At 43.5% G+C, this 18,272-nt stretch overlaps 1 protein-coding gene across 13 annotated transcripts in view; it reads left to right on the top strand.

Annotated features, from left to right (window-relative positions):
• Positions 1-18,272, top strand: part of PLCB4 (phospholipase C beta 4) — a 213,959-nt gene that overhangs the window by 7,794 nt on the left and 187,893 nt on the right. For all 13 annotated transcript variants that reach the window (XM_083495903.1, XM_083495902.1, XM_083495898.1 and 10 more), the window contains one exon: positions 16,511-16,566. The gene's annotated coding sequence lies outside the window, so the exon portion shown is untranslated. The remainder of the gene's footprint in view (positions 1-16,510; positions 16,567-18,272) is intronic.

The raw sequence follows: 18,272 nt of genomic DNA, 5'->3' as shown, positions 1-18,272 counted from the left end.
TGTAGGTTAAGTGATTTCTAGTTAGTGATGTGTTTGCAAGCCACAGATTTCTAAAATACGTGGGAATGCTGGGTTTGTGTCAATGTTTAGCAAACCTCTGAAAAGAGAGGGTTTTTAAAGCTGTTCAGGAAATGCTGGGCAGCTTGCATATCCAGGCCCTGTGACCACCCGGTTCCCTAATGTGCGAATAACTAGACAACACACAGCATATTGATTTTGGGATCAAATAAGGCCACAACTTTATTGGTTACAGATGTGAAGGTTTGGCCATAGGCATTGAGGCAAGCAACTGTGTATGTCATTCCAACCTGTCTGCTGGGAGTGTTTCTAAGGGTGAAGCCAGTGGGGGGGGGGGAGAGATGCCCTCTGACTTACGTCAAATTGCAAATAGTCCCTGTTGAAGAAGTGGTATGGCCCTAGCCCCTGTTTGGGCATCGGACAGGAGCTACTCCTCCCAGATCCTTTTAACAGGATACCCTTACCCGCAGAAGGAGGCTACAACCTCCCCTCCAACCAAGACTAGGCTTACCCAATGCCCATCTGCCTTATGAAGTTGTGACGATTGCTGTGAGGTAGGTGAAAACCCAAATGGTGATGCCCATTAGCCGTGGGAAGAATTCCTGACCGGCCCCTGGAAATTAGGCAGCCAACGTTGTCCATAGCAAGGTTGTACTGTCCGTAAAAAAACTCCGATTTGAGGGAGGGTGAGAACTGATGCAGCAAGAGAGAGGCCAAAAGCCCCCCACAGGCTGGGCATTTAAACTTTGCCAAGGGCGACAATTAGTCATTTGGTCCTGCACCCATGGGGATGCCCCCTAACTCCTGCGGCAGGAAGATGATCCGGCCTGCGATAGACAGGCTTACCAGGGAAGCCTCCCACAAAGCTGCCTGCCCAATAAGGGGGCAGACTTACAGTCAATATTCTGCAGGTTCCTAGCCTGAAAAAAAGACAGTAATAGAGCTGCTTTAAAATTATATTAAGGCCTTAGTGAATGCTTTCAGAATACAAGGTTTGTGATCATTCTAGGCTCCTGGGATACAGCAGCCAGGATCGATCTTGCAGACAAACTTGATGCCATCTCCTCTGGGGTTTCTAAATCATCCAGTTTAGGGTACTTGGTGAAACAGGTACACTGAAACATATAAAAATTGAATCCAGCAGAAGTTTTCTCTAGGGCAGCTGTGTAGTGTAATCAGGTTGCAAAAATAAGGCAACAGTATTTGGATCCACCCTGCATGTCGTTGACTGCCTTTCAGTAAATCTGCAACCTGGGGATTTTGTTTTATCCAAGAGGCCTCTGCAGCTTCCAGCCTGGTAGTGCAGCCTTCTGCAGAGACCCTCTAGGCTGTTGCAGCATGCCACTGGTAAAGGTAAAGGTAAAGGGACCCCTGACCATTAGGTCCGGTCGTGGCCGACTCTGGGGTTGCAGCGCTCATCTCGCTTTATTGGCCGAGGGAGCCAGTGTACAGCTTCCGGGTCATGTGGCCAGCATGACTAAGCCACTTCTGACGAACCAGAGCAGTGCACAGAAACACTGTTTACCTTCCTGCTGGAGTGGTACCTATTTATCTACTTGCACTTTGACATGCTGGAACTCAGTTTTGGCACCTCTCAGGTGGGTGTCATTGCCATTCAAAGAGAAAAAAAGTAAAAAGGTAAAGGACCCCTGGATGGTTAAGTCCAGTCAAAGGTGACTGTGGGGTTGTGGCGCTCATCTCACTTTCAGGCCAAGGGACCGGCGTTTGTCCACAGACAGCTTTCTGGGTCTTGCGGCCAGCATGACTAAACTGCTTCTGGCATAATGGAACACCATGATGGAAGCCAGAGCGCACGGAAACGCCGTTTACCTTCCCCCTGCAGTGGTACCTATTCATCTACTTGCACTAGAATGCTTTCGAACTGTTAGTCTGGCAGGAGTTGGGACAGAGCAATGGGAGCTCACCATGTTGTGGGGATTCGAACCGCCAACCTTCTGATCAGCAAGCCCAAGAGGCTCTGTGGTTTAGACCACAGCGCCACCCACATCTCCCAGCAGCACTCCCATCTAAGAGAAGGGAGGCATTCATGGTGAGTTCTGGCACCTCTTTTAGTAGAAAAATAGCACTGGTTCTGGGATGCTTCCACTGCATTATTGCATTCTGGGGAGCAGTTCTGCAGTAGGGTGCAACGAGAGCTGGACCACTAATTGCAACCCCAAACATTTATAGTATAAAAAGTTACAGGATTTAAGTGGGAAGCTATGGGACAGCCATTGATTGGAAATGAAGCAGTATGTCTGCCACAAAAGTTTCACAGGTGCAAACAGTGGGATCACCAGTAACTTTTCTGATACCATCATGAGCATAAATCATCATGAATACACATTTGAAAGGATGTCTGGAGGGGCTACAAGAAGGAATTCCCGCTATGTTCACCTAGGCTTACTCATAGTGTGTTTAGGTTTGCAGTCTCAATGTGATCCATCTTGCACAGCTGTTGGGGTCAATGGGCAATTTCTGTGACCTGCGACTCTGAGAGCATGTGACTTTGAGCACAGCCTTCCACTGTGTATCTCTCAAACAGAGATGTGATTCTGTAGGCGAGATTAATTGTATGATCACTCTTGCAATTAAAAATAAAGTGACATTAACAAGGGCTGTCCTTGATTTATTTAAAAACAAAAACATTGTAACTATTCCAGGAGCTGCAATGACAATCCTAACCATGTCTTCTCAGAAGGAAGTCCTGTTGAATTAAGTGGGGCTTACTCCCAAGTCAGCGAGGATAGGACTGCAGTGTGAATTGTTGCATGTGTAAGATATATAAATTTGGTATGATTCTGATTTTTCTTTGCAACCTAGAGGGATGTCAGGCAACGAAACCGTTTCTGATCACTATAAGGAAGTCCTGCTCATCCGCACATCCTCCCAGACTCTGATACTTTATACATTTGCAAGATGTGGACATAAAATGTGAGAACAGATACAGGCCACACTGTAACACACTGTTAGTATCCTTGAAAACACAATTCAGGGCGTAAGCATGTTAAAAGATATTGTTTCTAAAGTAGGGAGGCTTGAGGAGGAAGAGGAGGCAGTCTTGTGATTCTCAACACGACAGTGAAAATATTTGGGCTGTCCAACATCCAGAAATAAGATTCCTTTCTGTTCATTTTGTTTGTTTCAAAAGGGCAGTACAGTATTGTTTTGCCAACTTTCGTACTCTCCGTACAACCTTGCCCCAACAACTATTCATTTTGGCTGCCTTTTGTGTTTTTCTTCAACTGAAAATGTACCACCTGCTCTGGAGGCATTTAACTTACTGCAAGCAAACAGGATCCACAACAGAGAGGAGTGATCTTGTTCATACTTCTTGCTCACCAGCCATGCCTGTTTGCTGTTTGTTCTGATTCCATGGACTTTTTTTTTAAAAAAATACATTTTTATTAATTTTAACATACAAATTATAAAACGTACCACACAAATTATTACAAATACACTTTTTTGGACTTCCATCAGCACCTCTGATGATCTTCCATCTTAACCTTTTTATGCATTACTTAATTTTATATTGTCTTTACCTCTCTTAACTTATCATCTCCCCCTTTCCATTTTTACAATATTTCCAACAATACTCCTCACAGAACTTCTTGCAAACCTGCAAACGTTGTCTGATCATCACAAATACTTTTCATATAGTTCGTAAATTTACTCCAGTCTTCGGTAAATTTCTGGTCCTGCCGGTTTCGGATCCTTCCTGTTAATTTGTCTGATTCTGCATAGTCCATCAACTTCATCCTCCATTCTTCAATCGTTGGCAATTCTTCTTGCTTCCATTTCTGGGCTAATAGTATTCTAGCTGCTGTTACTGCATATAAAAAAAGCTTACATCCTTTTCTATTTATATCACTTCTCACCATTCCCAATATAAATGCTTCTGGTTTCTTTGTAAATGTATATTTCAACATTTTTGTTCAGCTCATTATATATCATCTCCAAAAAAACGTTTCACCTGTTCCGATTCCATGGACTTGAACCTGGGATCCTTTGCATAGAAAGTCTGCACTGTGCTTTCTACCCACAGCTTCTCTTTCTGTTTTCTTATCACTTGTTATGTAATTTGCCACTGGCAGTCCGTGGCTAGCACTTTCCCTCCAAACCAGAAACAGAAACTTCCTTCAAGCCATGCTTTCCAATTTTGGCTTGGAAGGCGAACGCTAGTCATTGTTTGCTGGTTTGGAATCTGTACGAACTGTTCAAGCTACGCATGGTGAAGAAATCCACCTGCAAGAGGACAGCAGGAAGGGTCCTAGTTTCCTGTGCTTCTCCATAGTTTGTAGGAGAACTTAGCCTACGGTCTGGTTCATATGTAAGGGAAACCATGGTTTTCTGCTGTGGGAACAAGCCTATATGAGCCACACCTCTGTGCGCCTGGTGCTCCCAAGGGGAGATGAAGGAGAACATGAATCAGAGGCTTTTGAAGACTTGTCTGTACTACTGTGAAACTACAGTTTTCCATTATGTCCAATTAGATCTTTAAAAGAAACTTTCTTCATAATATAATAAATACAAAATTTGGAATGGTGTTCATATAATTCTAATGCAAAAACCCCCTGCTAAATTGATAAAAGTATAAATATTTATCTAGGTAAAGGTAAAGGGACCCCTGACCATTAGGTCCAGTCGTGGCCGACTCTGGGGTTGCGGCGCTCATCTCGCTTTATTGGCTGAGGGAGCCGGCGTACAGCTTCCGGGTCATGTGGCCAGCATGACTAAGCCGCTTCTGGCGAGCCAGAGCAGCGCACGGAAACGCCGTTTACCTTCCCACCGGAGCGGTACCTATTTATCTACTTGCATTTTGACGTGCTTTCGAACTGCTAGGTTGGCAGGAGCAGGGACAGAGAAACGGGAGCTCACCCCGTTGCAGAGATTCGAACTGCCAACCTTCTGATCGGCAAGTCCTAGGCTCTGTGGTTTAACCCACAGCACCACCCGCGTCCCTTATTTATCTAGGCGCCTGCATTTAATTTATGTCTGAACATGTTTTATGAGACTGGGACTCACTCTTCAGAAAACAATGGTATCAAATGCAGCCTAATTTTTATAACTTCTTGTTTTGCTTGCATTTCTTTCTTTTTGCGACTTTGGCCTTTTGAGGAACATCTGGAATAGTCACTCTAACTTGAAATGTGAAGGCAAACATGAAAGCAATTTAAAAAAAGGAACTTCCCTTCCTCCTTTCTCCTTGGAAAACCTGGGAAGGAAGAGACCTTTTAATGTGATCTTGTTAGCCTTATTACAAGATCTTGCATTTCAGACCTGATTGTTCTGTTGCTGCATGTTGAGGGCTAGATACTTGGCTCTGATCCAGATTAAGCCAATTGCATTGAAACCTCATTGGAAACAAAGGGAAAAATTAGCTGTGACTCATGATTAAATTAAAACGCTGGAACTGAAGCATGGCTTTTTTTATTTGGCTTGGGGGACCACTATTTTTAAGCATAAACAGGCCAGGTTCACAGGGCACATCAATCCAGCCTTGCTCAAACTTGTTGTCCCCCTTCCCCCAGATGTCTTGGGTCAACTGCCATTGGCCCCAGCCAGCACGGCTTCAATCCTCAACTTTTATTTGCCCCTTGTAGGTACAGAAGCTTACTGTTCCATCTGCCACCACTGGCCATTACTGTTTCTGCAAAAGCTATATGCCACAAATACACCAAACATAGGTTCTTAGGTTGTGCTTAAGTGCTTAAAAAGGTAAAGGGACCCCTGACCATTAGGTTCAGTCGTGACCTTAAGTGCTTAGGTTCTACATATTCTTAATATGGTAAGTAAAATGTAGGTTTCATAATTTGAAACTGTGTGTATTTCAATTTCCCTGAAAGTCTATATTCTCTCACCCCTTCCAGCACAGACCCTGGCAGCTAATTTTCTCTGTTCCCCTAACATATCTGCAAATACTGGTTTGATTCATGACATCCTCCGCTATCCCCAAGAAACAGCAGATTGGCAGATTTTAGGACTTTCCATTTCTCTGTAGGTTAACAGCATACCACTTCAAAGTGGTGTCTCTTTGGGTTGGTGTTTTTTTTTGGGGGGGTGGGGGGTAGTTAATGAGAACATATGTGTTCAATAGCCGGGATGCATTTTGACAAACAGCGCTTTTCGCGATGTGTAGTACAAATGTGCTGTAACCTGGCTGCTCAAGCCCACTGTTTTTCCACTAGCTTTCTGAAATGGTTCGTCCAGTTGTGAATATAACACTAACATGCTCAGAGCTCTCACCTGATCTGAGTGTCGGTAAAAGGCCCTCTAAGAGAGATGTAGGAAGTTTGTCTTGTTGCTTTATTCTCTCTCACCCCACCCCCTCTATTTATTCTGTGCACTGCTCAATTACAGTATAATTGAATATTCTGTTTTTGTCCATTATTTCTGTTGAGCGCTCTCGAAAAAGGTTCCGTTCACCCCAAAAAGCGTAGAGCTAAGATAAAAGTCTTGCAACAGTGAGCAATGGAGCCTCTTCTCCCCATTTTTAAATTCTTTATGGTGATTCTCTTCCCCCTTTGGTCTGGACAACACAGCCTTTTTCTTTAACCCCCAGTCTTTAGACTTGGCAAGCCCCCTGCCCCCATCCCACCCCGGTCTACTTTTGGCGTCTGTTATTAGATAATGTAGACAGCAAGCATATGTTTTTTTAAATGATCCCAAGTAAGTCATTTTTGTTATTGTTGCTGCAAAATAATTCAATAGCATTCCACTACTGGTTGTGTCTTTTCTGCATTTATTCCACGGGGCTCTTGAGGGGTTTGCTTGTATCTTTCAAACTGATTAATTCACAGAAATGAACGAGAAGAGAAATTACTTCTTTCCCCAAGGAAGCACAAACGCTAGCCTCTCTCCTCCCTTCACAACACACATTTCCCCATCTCCTGAGAATCCAGTACCCTAAAGAATTCATTATGGTAGGCCCCATTCCCTGGGGATTAACATATTTTACCAACTGGAGTCTATCTTATATGAAACACATGGCTACAATTAGTTATGATGTTTTCATTCAGTTTATTGGTGGCTGTAAAGATAAAAAAAATGCAAATGTTTCCTGGGTAGCGTCTTAGGAATAAATTAAGGCTGATGGGAGTACAGGGGTACCTCGGGTTACAGACGCTTCAGGTTACAGACTCCACTAACCCAGAAATAGTACCTTGGGTTAAGAACTTTGCTTCAGGATGAGAACAGAAATCGTGCAGTGGTGGCAGGGCAGCAGCGGGAGGCTCCATTAGCTAAAGTGGTGCTTCAGGTTAAGAACAGTTTCAAGTTAAGAACAGACCTCCGGAACAATTACGGTAAGTTCTTAACCCGAGGTAAAGTAAAGGTAAAGGGATCCCTGACCATTAGGTCCAGTCATGGCTGACTCTGGGGTTGCGGCGCTCATCTCACTTTATTGGCCGAGGGAGCCGGCATACAGCTTCCGGGTCATGTGGCCAGCATGACTAAGCCGCTTCTGGCGTACCAGAGCAGTGCACGGAAACACCGTTTACCTTCCCGCCAGAGTGGTACCTGTTTATCTACTTGCACTTTGACGTGCTTTCGAACTGCTAGGTTGACAGGAGCAGGGACTGAGCAACAGGAGCTCACCCCGTCGCGGGGATTCGAACCGCCGACCTTTTGATCGGCAAGTCCTAGGCTCTGTGGTTTAAACCACAGTAAAAATCCTCTAGTTCAAGCCAGTCAGGTTTACACAGCAATCTGTAGCTCTCTCTTTAGTGAGTGTGCAGCCGGTTTGCTTGCCAGACAAATAGGAAGGCCATGGGATGATTGTCCCTAATCCAGTTTGCTTGCAGAAGCAGTTGACAGACAGCTGGAAAATCCCACCCACCCCTCATATATTTTTGTATTTTTCTCTGTGTATGTGTGTAAATAATATGTCTTTCACCCATAGCAACCATGACAGGGTTTTATAAATGAAGCATTGTTGTGATTGTTTGAACAACGTTTAAATTTTAATCCACTTCCTGAAACTTCTTTTTAGTGCAGCAATAAAGAACAAAGCAACAATGTGTTAAGTTTTCTTTTCGCCAACACATTGCTACTATGAACCTGTTCATCTTGGGCACTTGGAAAGCTTAACTGTGATTAAGCCTTTGATTTCTTTTTCTTTTTTAAAAAGAACAAATTAAATAGGTGCTTGTACTGTATTTTCTTTGAGAGCTTGGAATGCCCCTTTCTCCCTTTCACAGTCTTAGGGGAACTCCTAAATTTGCCGAACTACAGAAATAAAAATTAAAAAAAATCGGGGGGGGGGAGCATAAACTCTGTGTTGTTGTGGGGTTTTTTTTGGGGGGGTGTGTGAAATGAACTAGGGATGAGACCACAAAACAGACCAATAAGGTCTGAGCCACGGAATCCTGCCGGAATGTTTCCCCAACCCTTTCATAGATTAAAATAGGTTTGTGTTGCATACAGATGTCAGTTTAAGGAAATTATTTAATGCAATTGTGCCTTCCTTAATGGTTTTAAAATTTAATAAAATGGATTTTTTTATCCAGTCCTTCAGGTGTGGGATTAATTCTGGCTTCTCTCACCAGCTGATACACTTTTTTTGTCCCAAACGTTGAAACAAATTAGTAACCAAAGCAAGATAGGCGGCCTCTTGAATTTTGAGACGCTATCTCGTGCTTTACTCCCATGAACTTGGCAGATAGAAATGAAAGTTTTTATAACCTTGAAGTAAGTGTATGGGAAAATGCGGCCGAGAAAGACACAGCGTGAGGCTTAGGGGTTGTTGTGTTGTGTTTTGCTTTTTATAAAAAGACAAACCATTCAAAATACGCACACCCGCCCCTCCTCCTCATCATCATAGGAGCACAAATAACTCTTCAATATCCTTGAAGAGCTGTGGACTAGAAAATAAATGTAAGATGAAAAATACATTACTTTGTGCCCACAAAAGTATTTAAGAAAGTAATTAACAATTAGTTGGAATGCAACAGGAAATGGAAGGAAGCTTGTTCCCTCATCTCTTTCCCCCGAAGACCAGCAAGTTTTAATTATTGTTATCTTTATTTACACTAATTGTCTGGAGCTGTTTGGAAAGGATGGAGGAATGGGAAAGAATTGAAACCTGAGGTGCCATCTCTGTCTCCTTCACGTACCACACAGGTCTTGGCTGCTGCTGATGTGATACTGGGAACCTCTTCCTAAAGGGCTTGCAAAAGCTGCAAGCTTGTCAGATGAGATTTAGAAGCCTGATGGTACAAATGAAGGAAGCATCTTGGTTGTCGACCAGAGAGGAAAGGAAGCATTTCATACAGCCTGTGGACATCTATATCTCTTCCTGCCTGAAATTGTAATGTAAATGCAGGGCTGGCTTACACATCATACAAACATTAACAGCCCTGCTGGACCAGGCGGAAGGCCCATCAAGTCCAGCAGTGAAAACAGAACCCAGCATCTTTAAAGTGAGATGATCAAACAAACAAAAAAGGTGGAATCCCAGGTCGTTTCCAGATGACCTGCTCATTGAACATTCTTCCCGAAGTCTTTGCACAAAGCTTGAATGAAGGTTGGCTGTTCAATGGGCATTCATTCAGATTTGATTGGAGGGAGGTTAGACGATATCCCTACTCCTGGCACATTCTCCTGGCAATTTGTTGTTGTTGTTTAGTCATTTAGTCGTGTCTGACTCTTCGTGACCCCATGGACCAGAGCACGCCAGGCACTCCTGTCTTCCACTGTCTCCCGCAATTTGGTCAAACTCATGCTGGTAGCTTTGAGAACACTGTCCAACCATCTCGTCCTCTGCTGTCCCCTTCTCCTTGTGCCCTGAATCTTTCCCAACATCAGGGTCTTTTCCAGGGAGTCTTCTCTTCTCATGAGGTGGCCAAAGTATTGGAGCCTCACTTCAGAATCTGTCCTTCCAGTGAGCACTCAGGGCTGATTTCCTTAAGAATGGATAGGTTTGATCTTCTTGCACAATTTACTTTACTGCAAAAAGTCCATTTAGGGGTTCGGCGGGGAAGCAGCTGTGTTGGGCAAAAGCACCGATTCCGTACACCCTGGGCAATATATGGCAGCAGAAGATTTTGCAAACAATTTACACACCTATTTTTCCTGCTTGAGCCCTTGTGCAGGATGAAATCCCAAATGTTGATAACCTCCAAGGAGAATGTAGCTGGAATCGTGCAGTGACTGGGAACAGGTGGGAACTGGTGTCTAGAAAAGATGTGACAATCTAAAAACGGGCAATTGTCATGTGGTTTATTTTAGTTGACCGATTGGTGAAGTTTGCTTTAGTGGGAAGATAAGATCTGACTTGTGGGGCATCTTATGATAGTTGTGGTTATAATGGGTGGTGTATGATCCTTGTCTACGAAGGACCAAAACATTTGGCGGAACAGTGCAAGCTCCATTTGATCTTTGCTAATGAAAAGTGCACCATTCCAGGGGAAAATAAGTGCGTTTCAGCTCGAATGTGGTGAAATAACCCCACCTATCTCTGTTGAGTGTACTTTAGAAACATGTTGTTCGTAGATGGTGGCTGTAATTTTCTCTCCTTTTGCAGTGTGTTTATGGTTTATTTGCTTCTAGCAGTGTGTTTATGGAAGCTGTGTCTGCTCACAGACAGCAAGGCTGGAAAACCTCAAATATCTGTTTGAAAATGCCATTTTTATTTGCCTGAAATTCAGTTCTATGCAGGGTTGGCTCTTAACCATTGAAGGTGATTTCTAAATCGTTTGCAGTTGTTGTTGTTGTTGTTGTTGTTGTTGTTGTTTTGTTTTGTTTTTAAAGCAATCTTATTTTACCATCTTGACAAATAGTATTTGCAGACTGTCATCTTTTGGCTTCTTCCCTTGCACACTGTTATGGTGCTGTGTATAAATATAAGTACCGAGGGTGTACAAAACAGGCAACTCCCGCCAGGTCATGTCAGCTAGAATAGGCAAACTGTGTGACAGGGATATCTGCCCCCTTGCCTGTTGCATCTCCCTCCATAAGTAATGGGGGCAGGAGTCTTCCTGCAGCCAGGGACATAATTCAGTTATGTTTCATGGCTGCGTTTGCAAGGACCTGGTCACTGTCAGACTTCATTAACTAGATGATAAGAGAAGTCATTTCACTTTCACTCACATTCCCCCCAAATCTGTATCTCCCTCTGGCCATGTTTGTGATTGCCTGTTCTCTGCAGAGCCTTAAATTAAGCGAATATTGAACTGCACATGGGAACTATTATCATTTGTCAATTGCATAATCATGCTTTGTCATAGAAACTTGACAAGAGGAGCCGGTCCTGGTGTTCTGTTGCTGCCAAACCATGGAGACGATGTGCTTTGGTGAATGTGCTTACCCCCCCCCTCTCTCCTTTTCCTTTACAAATGAGAACAATGCATTAAAAAATGTGTCCATACTGTGAAAACAACTTTATTATAGAATCAGAAATGGTTGTGAGGGAAAGATTGCTGGTGGCAGTCAACCAAACTGTTTTGGTCTATAAGGACATCACACCCTCCAACATTTTTCTAATGAAAATAGGGACGTAAATACATTTATAACAACAACAGCAACAGCAGCAGCAGCAACAACAACAATTTATTACTTATACACCACCCATCTGACCGGGCCTTCCCAGCCACTCTGGACAGCTTCCAACAGGATATTATAAACACAATAAAACTACAAACATTAAAAACTTCCCTAAACAGGGTTGCCTTCAGATGTCTTCTAAAAGTCAGATAGTTTATTTCCTTGACATCTGGTGGGAGGGCGTTCCACAGGGCGGGCGCCACTACTGAGAAGGCCCTCTGCCTGGTTCCCTGTAAGCTCACTTCTCACAGTGAGGGACCCACCAGAAGGCCCTCGGAGCTGGACCTCAGTGTCTGGGCAGAACGATGGGGGTGGAGACGCTCCTTCTAATTTACATTTCAGAATATTCATTTAAACAACCTTAAATCAATGACTTCCCTTCTTCTTTTTCCGTGTTCATTTTGCACAACATACATCCCTGCATATTTTACATGTGCTAAACCATTCAGTATCCCATAGTTACATCCATTAAAACTTATTTACACTGTTGAATTTATCTTAATGCTACCAGCGTTTTTTAAAGTACATAATTTTCACCTATATATTCAATAAATACTTTCCAGTCTTCTTTAAACATACGTTCTTCTTGTTCTCTTATTCTGTATTTAAATCTGCAAGCTGCGCGTATTCCATCAGTTTAAGTTGTCATTCTTCTTTGGTTGGGACCTCGCTCGTTTTCCATTTTTGGTCTAGAAAAACACGGGCTGCAGTAGTGGCATACAAAAATAACATTTTTTGACACCTGGGAATTTCCATCTGAATTATCCCCAGTGATAATGACTCTGTTTTGGGTTTTTTTGGAAAGGTACTTTAAAACATTTTCCCCCCAATTCATTATATATCATTTCCCAATACACTTTTACCCTTGTACAAGTCCACCACCTATGATAAAACGTACCCTCAACTTCATTACAACTCCAGCACTTATCTGATTCGGACTTGTACTGTATAAGTCTTCCTTGGAGGTTTTTAAACAGAGGCTGGATGGCCATGGATGCTGTAGTTGAGATTCCAGCATTGCAGGGGGCTGGACTTGATGACCCTCAGGATCCCTTCCCAGGCTACAATACAATGATTCATTGTTTGTGGATCCAGGAAGAAATAAAGAAAATACTAAGTATATCATACAGTAAAAGGCCAGAGGCATTCCTTTTAGGAATTTTAAATGATGATATTCCAAAAGACAAAACTAAAATTTTATTATACGCAACGTCTGCAACAAGAATCCTGGTGGCTAAGTATTGGAAAGGGAATCAGTTACCCACTTGGGGAGAGTGGTTATGTAAGCTTTCAGAATACTTAGAATTAGCCAAATTGGCAGACATAGTAAGACAAAAACCAAAAAGTGAACTAAAAAATAATGGGAGTGCCTAAATGAATACCTTAAAAGTCAGGGTTCTAGGGCAGAAATCTGGCTGAGTCTGGAATAACCTTGTGAAGTGAAAGGATAAGAAAGAGGGATTTATATTTAGATGTTAGGATAGAGGTGATAAGGAAAACAGGAAGACACAATGAGAGATAAAGGAGGTGCTGTGGGATTGGTGGAAGTCAATGTTTGTTTGTTTAGTGTTTATATTATTAATCTGTAAGATACGGATTTTTTGTTTCTTGAATGTTAGTTTTTGTGTATTGTTATTTTTTGATATCTTTTGTGTTGTTTGGGAAAATACTAATAATATACGATACTAATACTAATAATATACGAAAATACTAATAATATACGAAAGCAAATACTAATAATATATATATATATATTTAAAAAATAAAATGATTCATTGTTGTGGGAGATATGAACCTCCTGACAATCCTCTCCATGGGATTTGGTGCTTCTTTAGACTTCCTCAACATGGTGCCCTCTAGATGTTGTTGGGACTCCATTTCCCATCAGCTCCAGCACATATAACCATAAAAGTCAAGAGAGTTCTTGCCTAACGCTATTTGGAGGTTGAGGAAGGCTGCAGTGGCCCACAGTAACACAGGAGACTGCATTATGCCATGTTAGACCATGGGCCCATTTTACTCATTATTGTCTTGACTGAAAGGTAGTGGCTTTCTGGGGTTTAATATAGGGGACATTCTCAGCCCTGTCTGAAGATTGAGCTGGGTATTGAACCTTGAGACTATGGGGGAAAATTATGTACACTTGAAAATGTTGGCAGCATTAAGATGAATTCAACAGCATAAAGAAGTTTTGATGGATGTGATAATGGAATACTGAATGGTTTAGTTTTTGTAAAATATGCAGGGATTTATGGTATTGTACTGGGACGCGGATGGCGCTGTGGGTTAAACCACAGAACCTAGGACTTGCCGATCAGAAGGTCAGCAGTTCAAATCCTCGCGATCCTCCTGCCAACCTAGCAGTTCGAAAGCACATCAAAGTGCAAGTAGATAAATAGGTACCGCTCCAACGGGAAGGTAAACGGCATTTCCGTGTGCTGCTCTGGTTCGCCAGAAGCGGCATAGTCATGCTGGCCACATGACTCAGAAGCTGTACGCCGGCTCCCTTGGCCAATAAAGCGAGATGAGTGCTGCAACCCCAGAGTTGGCCACGACTGGACCTAATTGTCAGGGATCCCTTTAACTTTACTATGGTATTGTAAAATGAACCATGGAAAGAGAAGAAGGGAAGTCATTGATATTTTAAGGATGTTTAAATGCATATTTTAAATTGTAAAACAGAATAATTAATAAAAATTACATAAATGAAAAAAGAGAACCTGCGACCTTCTCCATGCTGAGCAGTGGCTCTTGCCCAGAGCCCGTGAGCTCATTCTGCCCTTCTGCTTCATTGCTAGCTATTTCGTGCTGATTTTATGGAAGGTGGAGCTGAAGCATTTGCCACACATGATAGTGGGGAAAGGGGGGAATCGTGGAGTGCAAAATGTGGCCCACCATCCTGCAGTTTCATTTTGCCTCTTCTGTGGTTGGGCACACTGCCGTGGACCTCCGTGCCATTTTATCTTGTCTCGGAGAAGCTTCTGGCTCTGGGCGAGGAGCTGTGGAAGAGTGCTTAAAGCTCACATCTCCCTGTTGCCAAGGCAACAGGGTGATGCTTGCTCTCTTTCAGTGTCATGCTGCAAGACTTCAGCACAGGAGAGAGATCCTTGCTCTCAGGCAAAGTGCACTAGTCTTGCTTCCAGCCCTGCGCTGCAAGGCTGCAGTGCAGCACAGGGACAGAGGGAGGTGGGCATTCTTGTTGCATCTCTGAAAGGAGCCTGTTCATCCTGTTTGGCAGCCTCTGAAAGGGGCTGCAAAGTTCCAGGATGTAATTTGACTCAGCCCCAGCTTTCTGTGCTATTACAGTATTATTTTTTTGGACAGCGAAGGATGCACTCCAATTATTGCTTTGGGCATGTGCTACTCAACTAAGTTTGGGAGTACCTAACTTGGATGAAGCTGGCTTTGGAACACTCCGTGAAAATGAAACTGGGGTACAGTTTGAATTCATGTGCTTTTTATTTTATTTTTACATTTACAGTCCGCCTTTCCCCCAAGGAGCTCAAGGCATGCAGTGGCGTAGCATGGGGGGGTGCAGGGGGGGCCGGCCGCACCGGGCGCAACATCTGGGGGTTAGGGTTAGGGGGCGCAAATCCACGGGTAAGGGGGAGCAAATCCACGGGTTAGGGGGCGCAAATTACTTGCCTTGCCCCGGGTGCTGACAGCCCATGCTACGCCACTAAAGGCATGTAACACAATACGCCATCCTGCCCATTTTATTCTCACAACAGCCCAATGAGGCAGGTTAGGCTGAGAGACTGTGACTGGCCCAAGGTCCTTCAGTGAGCTTCATTGCTGGGTGTGAATTTGAACCCTGGTCTCCCAGGCTGCAGCCCAGATGCTTATCTAGCCAGCGTGGTGTAGTGGTTAAGAGCGGTGGACTCGTAATCTGGTGAACCGGGTTTGATTCCACGCTCCTCCACATGCAGCTGCTGGGCGACCTTGGGCTAGTCACACTTCTTTGAAGTCTCTCAGCCCCACTCACCTCACAGAGTGTTTGTTGTGGGGGAGGAAGGGAAAGGAGAATGTTAGCCGCTTTGAGACTCCTTCGGGTAGTGATAAAGTGGGATATCAAATCCAAACTCTTCTTCTTCATTAATGGTGCTGAATACTAGCAAGTTGCATGGGAGATTGCAGTCAAAACAAACATAATTGAGGTGTGAGGAGCTGGGCAGAGAAATGGACAGGTAAAAGGCTCACAGACATTAACTTGGAGCTGAAGCAGAAGGAGACGTCATATGTGTGGATGCATGTTAATGTGTCTGCAGCTTTTCTCCTTTAAAAAAAGCGGTCATGTTTTTGTGCGTCCCCACCGAAAAAGCAAGCAAGACCTAGATTGTGATGCAGAGGGACGCTTTGTCCACACTGCAATCACCCAATATACTGCCAGACCTAGGAGGAAAGTTCCCATTGCTTCCTGCAGAGGCGTCCTGGAAAAAAAATAGCAATTTCAGGGGTGGCGATAGTGACTGAGGATTTTCAGTGGGACTGCCGTGTTGGGGAAAAGGTTAATCCCTTCCTTGTGGACTAAAATTCTGGCGCTGCTTTCTCCTCATCCCCTGCTATTGTTATAGCAAAGGACTGAACATGCACACTCTCAACATCTCTTTTCAGGCTGTTGGACCTGCATGGAGCAATGTGAAATGTTGGCGGACTTCAGATCAAATTACGTTTTAAGGATGCCCTAAAATCTTGGGACAACAGCCTGCCCTTGTCTCATTTATTTCATTAGGTTTAAGTGCATGCTTAACTCCTGTTGCAATCAGCAATTAAACCTTGGATTGTGCCCTTGGCTATCACTTGATGTCGTTAATGGGGAGATGCCCAAGTTGTGTGTTTTGAACAGCGCCGTAAATATCAATTGTGGAAATGCAATTTAATTTAGAGTGCTGTGAACTTCGCCACGCCACATTTTTACCACTTCTTGTTTTTTTTCTTTTCTTTTTCATAGACAAAAGAGCTGTTCTTCACAGCGAGTGCTTCTAAGATGTGAACTTGTTTGAAAAGGTAGGTATCCTCTCATGTAATCTAACTGAAAACTTGCAGTGTACCGAGATATGGTGGAACCTCCTAGTACATGGAAGTGGAAATAAAAATGGGCTTCTTTCTCAGAGGTTTAATTGGGGGCTGTTAGGAACGGTTGAAACCAAGCTGTCTCTGAATACACAGAATACAAAGCTGCCCTATTTCTGTAGTAACTACTGTCTTTTATTTTTAATTTATTTAATCATTTTTTTCAATACAAACAACAACTGCAAAAGGCACAACAAAAACCATAATAACACTAATAACACAATTTGACAATTCAGATTTGAGTACTGAAATACCTATAACTACACCTTTTAAACAATATTTCCCCACCTCTCCTCCCCCACCACTGTCTGTTTTATCACTTAAATATTCCTTCCAGATTTCTTCATATTTATTCATTCTTAATTTGCGTCAACATGCAATTCATTCGTATGTAGCTAGTCTGTCCATATTATCAATCCATGTGGTCAATGGAATCTTTTTGCGGTTCTTCCAATTCATCAAAGCAAGTTTTTTTTTGCTTCTAATATGGCACGGTACATCCATTTATTTATTTTTTGACCCCTTGTAATCTCCCACATTTCCAGAATATAATTGAGGGCTGTTAGGAAAGGTTGAAACCAACATTCTCTGCTTTCCTTGCTCCTCTGTCTCTGAATACACAGAATACAAAGCTGCCCTATTTCTGTACAGTAGTGCCTCGCAAGACGAAATGAATCCGTTCTGTGATTCTCTTCGTCTAGCGGTTTTTTCGTCTTGCGAAGCAAGTCCATTGACGGATTAGGGGATTAGCGCTATTAGCGGCTTTTAGCGGCTTTTAGCGGCTTTTAGCGGCTTATCTGCTGATCGGATCAGCTGATAAGCGGCTTAGCGGCTTAGAAAAAGGGGGGGAAGGAAAAAAACCCCGCAGGAACTCGCAAGACATTGTCGTCTTGCGAAGCAAGCCCATAGGAGATTTGTTTTGCGAAGCACCTCCAAAACGGAAAAACTCTTTCGTCTAGCGAGTTTTCTGTCTTGCGAGGCATTCGTCTTGTGGGGCACCACTGTATGTTTTGCAGCTGAAGCACAGGGAGGGGAGAACCTATGGTTCTCCAGCTGTTGGCCTACAGCTCCCTTCACTCATAACTACTGTCTTTGCTGACTAGGGTTGATGGGAGATGTAGTTCAGCAGCATCTTCAGGGGCAACTTCCCCCAAATCTCCTGTAGCTAGTTTTCCACCTTATTGGATGAGGCATCAGCTGCTTTTTAAAAGTAAATTGTGGATGTGCAGTTCTGCCTCCCCTCCCAGATTGACTCCCCTGTGTGTGTGTAGGCAGGCAGGCAGGCAGGCAGGGAACCCTGATCCAGATCAGACTTCACTTGTTGTTTGCACTGCAGCAGGGAGCTCCTATTTGAGTTCCATGTTCTGGATCAGAATTGTGGTGGTGGTGGGGGGGAAGGTTTAAGCCCCCTTCCCAGGTCCCGATCCAGATTGGCTCCCCTAAACCTGCTCTTTGTTTCCCTTTTAAGTAATCAAGAAATGTATATGTGCCCAGCTCTTCAAGTTTGGCTTCTTACAGATTGTGCTTCACACACAATTCACCACTGTGTATTACAACCCTGGTTAAGAATTAGGTTTTGCCACTCAGTGGGATTTGACAGCCTGAGGCAGTGAAGGTTTTGTAGGTAGTGGCCTGGTTCT

This window comes from Podarcis liolepis, assembly GCF_965112155.1.
Source record: "Podarcis liolepis genome assembly, chromosome: 3".
NCBI classification, from domain to species: Eukaryota; Metazoa; Chordata; class Lepidosauria; order Squamata; family Lacertidae; genus Podarcis; species Podarcis liolepis.
Note: the sequence above shows the minus strand (reverse complement) of the source record. Positions and strands in the feature narration are given on the sequence as shown.